This window comes from Leuciscus leuciscus (assembly GCF_965113295.1).
Source record: "Leuciscus leuciscus genome assembly, chromosome: 5".
Taxonomy (NCBI): Eukaryota; Metazoa; Chordata; class Actinopteri; order Cypriniformes; family Leuciscidae; genus Leuciscus; species Leuciscus leuciscus.
The window spans coordinates 40,244,974-40,256,729 of NC_138729.1; the positions used below are offsets into that span (position 1 = coordinate 40,244,974).

Sequence of the window (11,756 nt, forward strand, 5' to 3'; positions counted from 1 at the left end):
GGCCGTATGTTGTGTAGGTTGAGGTGTGATTAAAGTCCGGGAGACACAGCGTGAAACATTTCCACCCTTTACTGCAGGGAGAAAAACACATGAGACCCATCCATAGCAATGAATCTTCTCACATGAAAAACGCACAAAAATAAAAAAAAATCCTTAACAGATCGCCTGCTCATCTAAACAACACACATGAAATTTTACAGTTCTTCTCTGAGATGAATGCTAATGGGATAGTTCACCCTAAAATAATCACCCTCCTCTTATTCCAAACCTGTACTTTCTTCTGCAGAACACAAAAGTAGACAAGAAAGTCATACTGATTTGGAACAACATGAAGGTGAGGAAGAAATGTTGCCATTTGTGATCATGTGATCCTGGATGGTGATTCCTGATGATTCATTTAGAAAACTTTTTGTTTATTAATTTGGTAAGAATTCACCCCAAAAAATGAACGAAATGAAAAAATTTGACTTACTTTCTTCCATGGAACACAAAATAAGATATTGTTCGACCGTATAACTGCAGATTGTCAAGTCCCAGAAAGTATAAAACCGCACCATAAAAACAGTTGTGCCCTATATTCTAAGCCTTCTGAAGCCATTTGATAGTTTTGTGTAAGACATCCTGATAATTTTCTCACTGAAAATTTACTAAAACTTCAAGCTAGAAAACAGAAAAACAAAAGAAGATAAAAGAAAGATGGTGCTTTTCAATCACCCAGTCAGCAAGCCGGCAAAATATTCAGAATAAAATGTGAAATGTCTGCTTTTGTGTTTCACAAGATAAAGAAAATCCTTCAGGACGATGGAACAATAAACGAGTAAATGATCAGAGTGTTTTCATTTGTCGGTGCACTATCCCTTTAAGTCTCATTGTCATTTATGTAGAAGTAACAATAACAGTCACAAATCCGTCCTCATCTGATTTGTCATGGCTACACAAACAAGCGCTACTTTGCAGCCAAATCTAGTTTGCGGCCAAACTGATGCAGCAACTAAATCAACATTGATTCAGCAAAATCAATTACAGATCCTTTTCAGTCTCGATGGTATAAGCTTTCAACTCAAATCTTTTCTACAGCGCAGTGCTGTTGTGTTCGTGACTACCTGTGTCGGCAGCAGTCTGATGATTGTTATTTCTTGTTGCCAGGTGATGCTGCCCGCCCGCCGTGTGTCCTGACCTTTTCGCTGGAACCAGGATTTTTGAAACGGATGTGAAATATATCTGTATATACAAGGCAGTGAAATTGTGAGTGTTGAAAAACAATGCACGAACCTTTGACTGTTGCAACCAAACCCTGCCCTTATTCTACTGATAGCAGTAAAATTGGTACAGGTTTCCTAGAGCTATTGTATGGTTTCTTGGAGCTCGGTTTCCTGCCCTTTGTGACCTGCTGGAATATCGTGACTTCAGAATATATGCGGTTCCTTTTAAGATGCTGTGGTAAGAAGCTGTCTGCAACAAAATAAATGGAAATGGAAATGCGCAGACTTAAAGCCGAAGACTTCCATCAGAATTCATCATCAGCGTTCTGCTCCTCCTGAATGCATCTCTTTCTCTCTGCTCTTCTATGTTTTCGAAATCTTTTGTGTTCCCTATTGTATTGCCAGAGATAATTCAAGGGCAGATTAACATGTTTGCACACAGACACACACACACAAACAAAGGTTAAAGATGTGATAAAATTATGTATCGACTGTCACTGCCCACATCGACAAAATTATCTCTAACTTCATCAGTACATTAATTCACTCACTCACATGCGCACACACACACACACACACACACACACACACACACACACACACACACACACACACACACACACACACACACACACACACACACACACACACACACACACACACACACACACACACACACACACACACACACACACATTGGCTTTCCATAGACATAATGATTTTTATACTGTATAAACTTTATATTATAACCCCTAAAACACAACCCTCACAGAAAACTTTCCTAATTTTTATAAAAAATAAAATAAATGTCTGGTATTACTATCCTTATAGGGAATACCTGAACCACACACACACACACACACACACACACACACACACGCACACGCACACGCACACACACACACACACACACGCACACACACACAGGGTGACGCTGTGTTTCAGGACATGAGGTAGAATACCGAATAAGAATGGATTTCAATGAATGAATTGGAATTTAAATTGACTTGGCCACCCCTCAGACAGCTAAATTCTAATTGTAACTGGAATGACATAAACTGGTATTTACTGAACTGGAATTTCAAGAAATCCAGCAGTCACTAAACAGAGGAATTTCATTAGTCTAACACAAGCAATGTAACAGTAATCAACATTAACTTTTAATAATTATATATTTACATAATTCTCCAAACATTTTTGAATTGTCCAACAGCAACACTTATTTTTTAAGAAAATGTATTTGAAATATAAATATTTTGTTAATGTCTTCACTGTCACTTTTTATCAATTTATTGTGTCCTTGCTGAATAAAAGTATTCATTTCTTTTTAAAAACATTGACGTATTGAATGGTAGTGTATAAATATTTATTAAACATTTTTTTATGGACCAGTAATATGGAGATTTTGTGTTGCTGCATTGTACAATTAAAAATGGATGGCTGTAATTGTTTTGTATTGGACAGGGAGATATACATCCACTCTTTTGAGGGGAAAACTATTCTTGCACATCAAGAAATACATAATTAGTCTAAATGAATTACTACAACATTTTGAATAAATGGAAATACCACATTTATTTGAATTTCATTCCATTTCAATTTTACTTCCCTTTATATTTCAAATTACAATTCAATTTCAGGAATCTAAAGGCATTCTCATTTCAGAATGGTGCACAATCCGGTTTTTGCTTTACAGAGGTCTCTGTCTCTTTAAAAGACTCATCCTCTATTCTCAGTCATCCTTAGAGCTTATATTACCAAATCTAAACCCCAGAGTCACAGACTATTAACTCACTCTACTTAAATATGCTCAGCTTAGCATAAAGAACAACTACAGGATGGGAGAGATAGAGAGAGAGAGAGAGAGAGAGAGAGAGAGAGAGAATTGGGGTTAAAGCATGTTAAGAAGAAAAAAAAAACCAAGAGGATAAGGGCAAATGAAAGGACAGAGAGCATAAAAAAAGAGAAGAGCCAAAAAGAATTGGAGGGAATAAGATGAAGAGTGTTCTTGAAGCATCAGCAAAGTCTCTCTCTTTCTCTCTATTGAGCGAATTAGAGGGAGAGAGAGAAACACAGATCGAGAGACTGAAAAGAGATGAATGAGTGAAAGTATTGCGAGTGAAGGAGGAAGATGGATGGATAGACGAATGGAAGTAATGTGTGAATGAAAGAGAGTTAGACCTGCTGTGATGACATAACTCTAGAGGAAACGTACTCGGTTACTAACGTAACCTCGGTTCTCTCTAGAAGAGGGAACGAGTACTGCGTAAGATATCTTACGCTAGGGGAAAATCCTTTTCCGCGAGATATTGAAGCCAAAAATTATCCTTAATTTTGTAATAATGCAAAACGCGTTGCAGCAGCAATGCAGACATAGGCGAGACAGCTCGCGCGCCTATTGGCTGCTCTGCGGCAACTGCAGCAGCCTATCGAGCGAGGCCTGGCGTGACGTCAGACCCAATCAGGGCACTTCGCGCCCGCTGCGTCACGTCCCGCCGAAATGGGCGTGGTCTAGGCCTATAAATATCGCTCGCAGGCAGCTATTATCTGGTTTTTCATCATCGAAGCAACCAGAGCGTGTGCATGCACGGCAAGATACGCAGTACTCGTTCCCTCTTCTAGAGAGAACCGAGGTTACGTTAGTAACCGAGTACGTTCTCTTACGAGAGGTCTCTCGTACTGCGTAAGATATCTTACGCTAGGGGACCCAATGTAAAACGCCGTGCATGCTGAGATCTGACACCAAAGACCCAAGGGCGAAAGCCCGGGGTACATATAGTGCACAATCACTCAGTGAACTCACAGAGAGTCCGGGAAGAAGGAGGGGTGCAGCCTCACTTTTCCACATAAAGTAGCGTCGAAGGGACGCAAATTTCATCATACAGACAGGGCGGGGTACGGCCTGAACTGATGGGAAAAAATGTGGGTCTTACACAGTTTGCCCAGCTTTAAACTGTCGAAAATTGAGCTGTGCTCAGTAAACGCAGCATTCTGAGCTGAACGCATCAGGTCAGATAATACTGGTAGTTTAGACCGACAGCAGCCTGGCCTGCAGGGCGGGAACCTCTAGGTTATAAAACCTTATAAATGTAGACGGGGAGGCCCAGCCTGCCGCCATACAAATATCTTGCAGGGCAATCCCACTTGACCAGGCCCACGAAGAGGCCATGCCTCTCGTGGAATGCGCTCTGACACCCAAAGGGCACTGCATGCCCTTGGAGGCGTATGCCAGCGCTATAGCATCAACTATCCATCTGGATAGGCTCTGTTTCGACGCGGCTAGTCCCTTAGAACGTCCGCTAAACGAAACAAAGAGCTGTTCCGTCTGTCTGAAAACAGACGAGCGAGACACATAAGCTCGTAATGCCCTGACTGGGCAAAGGAGGCTCGCGTCTCTTTCCTCATCAGGGACCGGTAGGGCTGACAGAGAGATAATCTGCGCCCTAAACGGTGTGTTGAGGGATTTTGGAACATAACCGTGCTTAGGTTTGAGTATAACTTTTGAGTCATTGGGCCCAAACTCCATGCACGCCGCGCTCACAGAGAGCGCGTGCAGATCCCCTATGCGCTTCACTGAAGCGAGAGCCAGCAAAAACACCGTTTTGAAAAACAGGTGTTTCAAATCGATTGACTGTAAAGGCTCAAATGGCGCACCTTTCATGGCTTCCAGAACCGTAGAAAGGTCCCATACGGGGACTGAGGGAGGTCTGGGAGGATTCAGTCTCTTAGCTCCTCTAAGGAAGCGGATGACTAAATCGTTCCTTCCTATTGACTGACCAAGCGTTGTTTCTGAGAACGCTGCTATAGCCGCCACATAAACTTTGAGCGTGGAGGGGGCCCTGCCCCCATCCAACAGCTCTTGTAGGAAGGAAAGCACCTCCGTCACATCACAGTTTGTGGGTGACACACCACGGGCTGTGCACCAGCCCGAAAACACTGACCATTTCGAAGAATAGAGTCGTCTTGTAGACGGAGCTCTAGCCTGCGTGATCGTGTTTAATACTCCTTTAGGGAGTCCAACATGTACCCGTTGATGGCCCAGACATGAAGGGACCATAGTTCCGGGTGAGGATGCCAGATCGAGCCGCGGGCCTGTGAGAGGAGATCTCTCCTCACTGGTACTGGCCACGGGGCAGTACTTGCTAACTGCATCACGGCTGGGAACCAAGGTTGGTTTTTCCAGAACGGTGCTACCAGCAGTACTGAGCATCCTTCTTCCCTGATCCGTTCTATCACCTGAGGCAGGAGAGAGACGGGGGGAAAAGCATAGAGCGGGCGGCGGGGCCACACATGGGCCAGCGCGCTCCTGCTCTTGGAGAAAAATTCTTGACAGTGAGCGTTTTCTTGAGACGCAAACAGGTCCACTTCCGCTCTGCCGAATTTCTTCCACAGCAGTTGGACTGTCTGTGGGTGTAGAGACCATTCGCCTGCCGGAACATTGTTCCTGGACAGTCTGTCTGGTCCTATATTCATGATCCCTGGCACGTGCGCTGCTCTGAGCGAGCGCAGGTTGCACTGAGCCCATACCAGGAGGCGTTCTGCCAGCCTGTACAGTTTCTCGGATCTGATGCCGCCCTGGCGATTTATGTAGGACACCACAGACATGTTGTCCGAACGGACCAAGACGTGGTGACCTTTTATTTGGGGACAAAAACGCGTCAGCGCGTTGTCTACTGCCAGCATTTCGAGGCAGTTTATGTGCAGGAGCTTCTCCCGTTCTGACCACTGGCCGAAGAACGGTCTGCCCTCGAGCAGCGCTCCCCATCCCGAGGTGGACGCGTCCGTGGACACCACTTTCACCCTCGAGGAAGTCCCCAGGCTTACACCTGATTGGTACCAGTCGTTCGCTTTCCAGGGTTTCAGAGCTGTAACGCATTTCTGATTGACCCTGAGGCGAAGCAAACCGGGTGCCCACGCTTCGCGTGGGACTCGCGCTTTCAGCCAAAACTGCAGCGGGCGCATGCGGAGCAGACCCAGCTGGAGCACTGACGATGCTGAGGCCATGAGACCTAGCATCTTCTGAAATCTCTTGAGCGGGACAGACGCGCCGCAGCGAAAAGAGTTCGCTGTGCGTCGAATGTCTACCGCGCGCTGTTGTGATAGTCGCGCTATCATGGATAGTGAGTCCAGTTCTGTGCCCAGGAAAGATATTTTCTGACTGGGTGACAGGGAGCTCTTCGCCCAATTGACACTCAGACCCAAATCCTCGAGGTGATCGAGTAAAATGGTCGTGTGTTCTATGAGCACTGCGCGAGATTGCGCTAGAATCAGCCAATCGTCCAAATAGTTCAGCACTCACATGCCTCTCATTCTGAGGGGTGCGAGCGCCGCATCCATGCACTTCGTAAATGTACGGGGTGCTAGGGACAAACCGAACGGCAGGACTGTGTACTGATATGCCTGGCCCTCGAAGGCGAATCTCAAATATCGCCTGTGACGTGACGCTATCTGTATTTGAAAACACGCGTCTTTCAGATCTATTGACACAAACCAATCTCCTTGGCGAATCTGCACAAGGATTTGCCTGGTCGTGAGCATCCTGAACTGTCGCTTCACAAGCACTTTGTTCAGTTGCCTTAGATCTAGTATGGGTCTGAGACCCCCGTCTTTTTTCGGTACCAGGAATTATCTGCTGTATAGCCCTCCCTCGCTCTGATCTTGAGAGAGAGGTTCTATGGCCCCTTTGCTCAATAGTTTCGTCACCTCGGCTCGAAGTAGATGTGCTACTTCTGTTTTTACCGTGGTCTCGACGCGCGCCACATAGCGGCGAGGGCGTCGGCGAAACTGCAGCGAATAGCCTCTTTCTATAATGTTCAGCACCCACTTCGAAACCCCGGGTAGCTTTGCCCATGCGTCTGCATGGATAGCTAGGGGTCGAATACGAAGCGCGCTCCGCTCGCTCAGCGATGGAGAAGCTTCGGTGTGCTGTAACACAAGCGTGTCGCTCGTGACATTTGAGGCATGGGGCGCGCTGATGACAGCGGGCAGATTGCCCGCGCTCGACTCCTCTGCGGTGGTTAACCGCGAGGGGGAGGGCTGGGCGGTTCCCGTGGGAACTGTCATGTCTATGTGTGGATGTGGGCGCGGGACAGCGGGCACATTTATCACACCGAAAGCATCGTTCGCTTGCGTGAAGCGAGTGCACGTTGGTTTCGTTTTTACAGAAACCGTGAGACATGCATAACGCGGTGTTAGTGGGCACATTCACCATGTTTGAAGCGCAATCGGTCTGAGCCGATTCATGTGCGCGAGCCCTGTGTGACGGGCTGTGCTTGTGTGCAGAGATGGGCACTGGGCAGTGGGCATTCTTCTTACACATAAAGCACCATCGGCCGTGGCCGGGACACCAGAAAAAATTCACACTTATGGGATTTATCTGGGTAGCCGTAAAAACGGCGTTTGTGTGCAGGCAAGCGGGTGACAGAACCGACTTGTTTACTGCAGGATACACTGGAACAGTCACATTTACTGGAACTGAACGAGCGAGAAGTTGCCATAGAAACAGAGAGCGTCAACATGCTGGCGTTTATTGCAGGCCTGCGTGCATTACAACAGGCTTGTTCACTGCAATATTGACATTTCCAGTCGCCTGAATTCCAGAGGGGAATGGGAAATGTATAGGAAAAAGGAGGTTGGTCCGTCCGCAGCGGGACCAGAAAAACTCCCTTTTTTCCTTACGCCAGTGACGCACGGAACACCATAGAAACGGTGTTTGGGTGTAGGCGAGCGGGTTTGTACAACGCGCTCGTTGGCTGCAAAATACACATCTGCAGTCGCCTTTTCAGGGAACTGACAGAGCGAGCATTGACGGCATAATTTTATCTGCCGGTAGACCCGGGGATCGAACGCGGGTCTCTCGCGTGCAAAAACCTGAGAGTCTGCCACTGGGCCACAGGGGGAGACACATTGTAACTCAGTTAGCGCGAGTATTATAAGAGAGCGTCAACGTGCTGGCGTTTGTTTGCAGGCATGCGTGTATTACAACAGGCTTGCTCACTGCAATACAGACATTTCCAGTCGCCCGAACTTCAGAGGGGAATGAGAAATGTACGAGAAAGAGGAGGTCGGTCCATCCGCGGGGGGACCAGAAAACGCTCTTTTCTCCTTTCGCCAGTGACGCACGGAAACCATAGAAACGGTGTTTGGGTGCAGGCGAGCGGGTTGTGCAACGCGCTCGTTGGCTGCAAAATGCACGTCTGCAGTCGCTTTTCAGGGAACTGACAGAGCGAAGCATTGGCGGCATAATTTTAAACTGCCGCTAGACCGGGATTCGAACTCCGGTCTCTCGTGAGAAAAACCAATGATTCCGCCACTGAGCCACAGGGGGGGAACGCAAAGGTTTTCGGATGCACGAGCATATAAGAGCGTCACATGCTTTCTTCGGCGTATGCTTGCAGGCGCGCTTGTATTAAAACAGGCTCGCCTGCTGCAATATTGATATTTCCAGTCGCATGATCAGGGAACTGGGAATATGTATGAGAAATTGAAGGTCAGTCCATCCTCGGAGGGACTAAAAAACACATCTTTCTCCTTTCGCCGGTGAGTGACGCATGAATGGGGCGCAGAAGGCAGGGTAGCTTTCTTATAACGTAAAGAAAAACTAACCCCGACCGTCCGCTTCCAGCCTCCCTTGTGAGCGGCGCAGTTTGCGCGGCTTGAACAGAGGGAGAGAGAAAGCTAGCCCCGTGACCGCCCGCTCCTGACATCCTCTGTGAGCGGCGCGGTGTGCGCGGCTCGAACAGAGGGAGAACAGGTATCGTCCCCCAAGCAGGCAAGGCAAGCGGGCGAACCGGCAAGCTTTGCGGGTTGGGGGGGGGGCAGAGGAGCAGTCTCGGAGAAGGATGCCAGGTGAGTCCTCAGAGTCACCATAGGCAGTACCTAACTCGCAGTGAGGGCAGTCGCCGTCAGCGAGTGCGAGAGCTGCGTGATCAGGAAAAGGGGCGTCTTGAAAAAGACGCCCAGCTCTTTTAGTGCAATGGGAGTGTGTGTCGCGGCGGCGAGCACACACACATACATAAACACAGTAGCAGAGAAAGGATATAATGCCGGAAAGCGCAGCAGGAAGGCAAGGAAGGCGGCGCGGCCAGCGACTTCAGTGACTCGTCCCGCTGAAGGTGCTCTCTCTCGACGGCGCGGCTTCTAATCCAGCTCCAGCGATGCGTGTGCTTCGCTTGAAGGATGAAAAATCAGATAATAGCTGCCTGCGAGCGATATTTATAGGCCTAGACCACGCCCATTTCGGCGGGACGTGACGCAGCGGGCGCGAAGTGCCCTGATTGGGTCTGACGTCACGCCAGGCCTCGCTCGATAGGCTGCTGCAGTTGCCGCAGAGCAGCCAATAGGCGCGCGAGCTGTCTCGCCTATGTCTGCATTGCTGCTGCAACGCGTTTTGCATTATTACAAAATTAAGGATAATTTTTGGCTTCAATATCTCGCGGAAAAGGATTTTCCCCTAGCGTAAGATATCTTACGCAGTACGAGAGACCTCTCGTAAGAGAACACTGCCATTATGACCTCACCGGCAGAAAAGAAAAACAGGAAAGAAGAGGAGGAGGGAAAAAAGAGAAGTAAAATGAACTGAAAGTGATTCCCTCTTCTCCTTTTCATTTGATGAGCTGACACTCCTTTCGAAAGTGCAGTTCTAACGAGTGAATTAATCTGAAAAGCGTTTTGTCACTGGCCTGATTTAAACGCAGCAAAGTGGAATAGGGAATTCTGGGGCTACTGTAGTTGACACACATTTACTTCAGTTTCTGAAAGTCAATTTCTGTATATGCACTTAAGTTATAAATGATTATATAATGTATAAAAAATAGTAGGCCTATACACTACCATTTAAAAGCTGTTTAAAAAAAAACTAAATTAAAAAGCCTAAATTAAATCTGTTTGTCATATAAAGCGATCAAGTCTCTTTAGAAAATTTGGACTAAACCGCTCAATTCACATGAATTAGTTTTACGATCTCTTTATGAACTTTTTGAAGCATCAAAGTGTTAGTTGCGTAGCTGTCAATGGAAGGGCAGTTAGCTCTCAGATTTCATCAAAAAGATCTTAATTTGAAGATTAACGAAAGTCTTGGGGGTTTGGGACAACATGAGGGTGAGTAAATGATGACAGAATTACATTTTTTGGGTGAACTACACCTTTAACATTTTGAAAACATTACTCTAGTCGTCAGTGTCCCATGATCCATCAGAAATCATTCTAATATGCTGATTTTGTTTTCAGGAATCATTTCTTGTTATTATCAATGTGGAAAACAGTTGTGCTGTTTAATATTTTTGTGGAAATTGTGATAATATTTTTGGGGGGGATTCTGTGATTAACAGAACGTTGGTAAGAACCGTGTTTATTTGAAATAGAAATATTTATAAATGTCTTTACCGTTACTTTTGATCAATTTAATGCTGAAAGTAGAGCGTCTTTATATTGCTTTGACATTACAGAAAGTAATGCAAACCTACACAAGCACAACGCTACGAATTATTAACCAACACAAAGTTTTCATAAGATCTGTAATATCACGTTTTATTTCACTTCTTAAAGAGCCGCTCTGATTAGGGTTTTTATAACAGCGCCTGATCAGCACTATATCTGCTCCGTTAAACAGGTCTTTCTGACCTCGCTCACCCATGAGATCGTTCAAGTCATTAGGGTAATTAAACTGGTTACTATACCTTTGTGAGGAGCTGATCTTTGCATACAAAGTAAGGGTCTTTATCAAGCTTCAGTTTGTGAAAAAGTATCATTCTTTTTATTCTCACTCCATGTCTAGAGTAAGAAACACAGGTTGAGCTGCACACTTGCATTGATATGCCCTAGGCTGTATTCCAATTCACATGGATTTCGATCCTAAATACTCTATGATATAATAATTGTTGTATCTCAATGTAAGATAAAATAATTCTTCAAAGTATGCATACGTGCATGCTATGTTGGCTAATATCAAAGGTCAGTCCAGTCAGCGGCTATTTTGGCAAGTGCACCAGGTAGTGATTTTTTAGTCATGCAAGTAGCCTACTTACTGAATGAATTCAACTCTTCCAGTTAAAGAACAATGCAGAGAAATGCCAGAGTAGCGTTTTTAGTTTTTTTTGGTATATAGTTTTTTTTGGTGGTTTTTATTTTTTTGCCTTTTTATTTTGACAGGACAGTATAGAGTGGACAGGAAGCGAGGTGGGAGAGAGACGGAGGACGGTCCACGAGCCGGGACTTGAACTCGGACCGCCCGAGCGCAACGGCGCCACATGTCGGCGCGCTGACCACGAGGCTATTGGCACCGACGTCAGAGCAGTTCTTAAAAAGAACCGAAAGGTACGTTTACTTGAATTTTCACATAATTAATTCAGTTAGCTGCAAACACTTATGTGATGAGGTTCTTTGAAGCCAAGATGACAGTTTATGATTTTATTAAACGCTCAAATGTACACACTTTACCTTCACCAGCGAAGTATATAATTTTAGCAGCGGCATTGTAACAAGTTTTAGAGTATGGGGTGCTTACGTTACTATATGAAGAAGACTGGTCTCATGAATATGAATTAGCTTGCAGCG

The 11,756-nt window shown here is 45.9% G+C and overlaps 1 long non-coding RNA gene across 1 annotated transcript; it reads left to right on the forward strand.

Moving 5' to 3' along the window:
* The first annotated feature begins 1,143 nt into the window (after positions 1 to 1,143).
* LOC309498184 lies at positions 1,144 to 11,516 on the forward strand. The gene is made up of 2 exons (XR_014205871.1): positions 1,144 to 1,245; positions 11,352 to 11,516. It is a non-coding gene; the product is annotated as an uncharacterized lncRNA (long non-coding RNA).
* Positions 11,517 to 11,756: the final 240 nt, after the last annotated feature.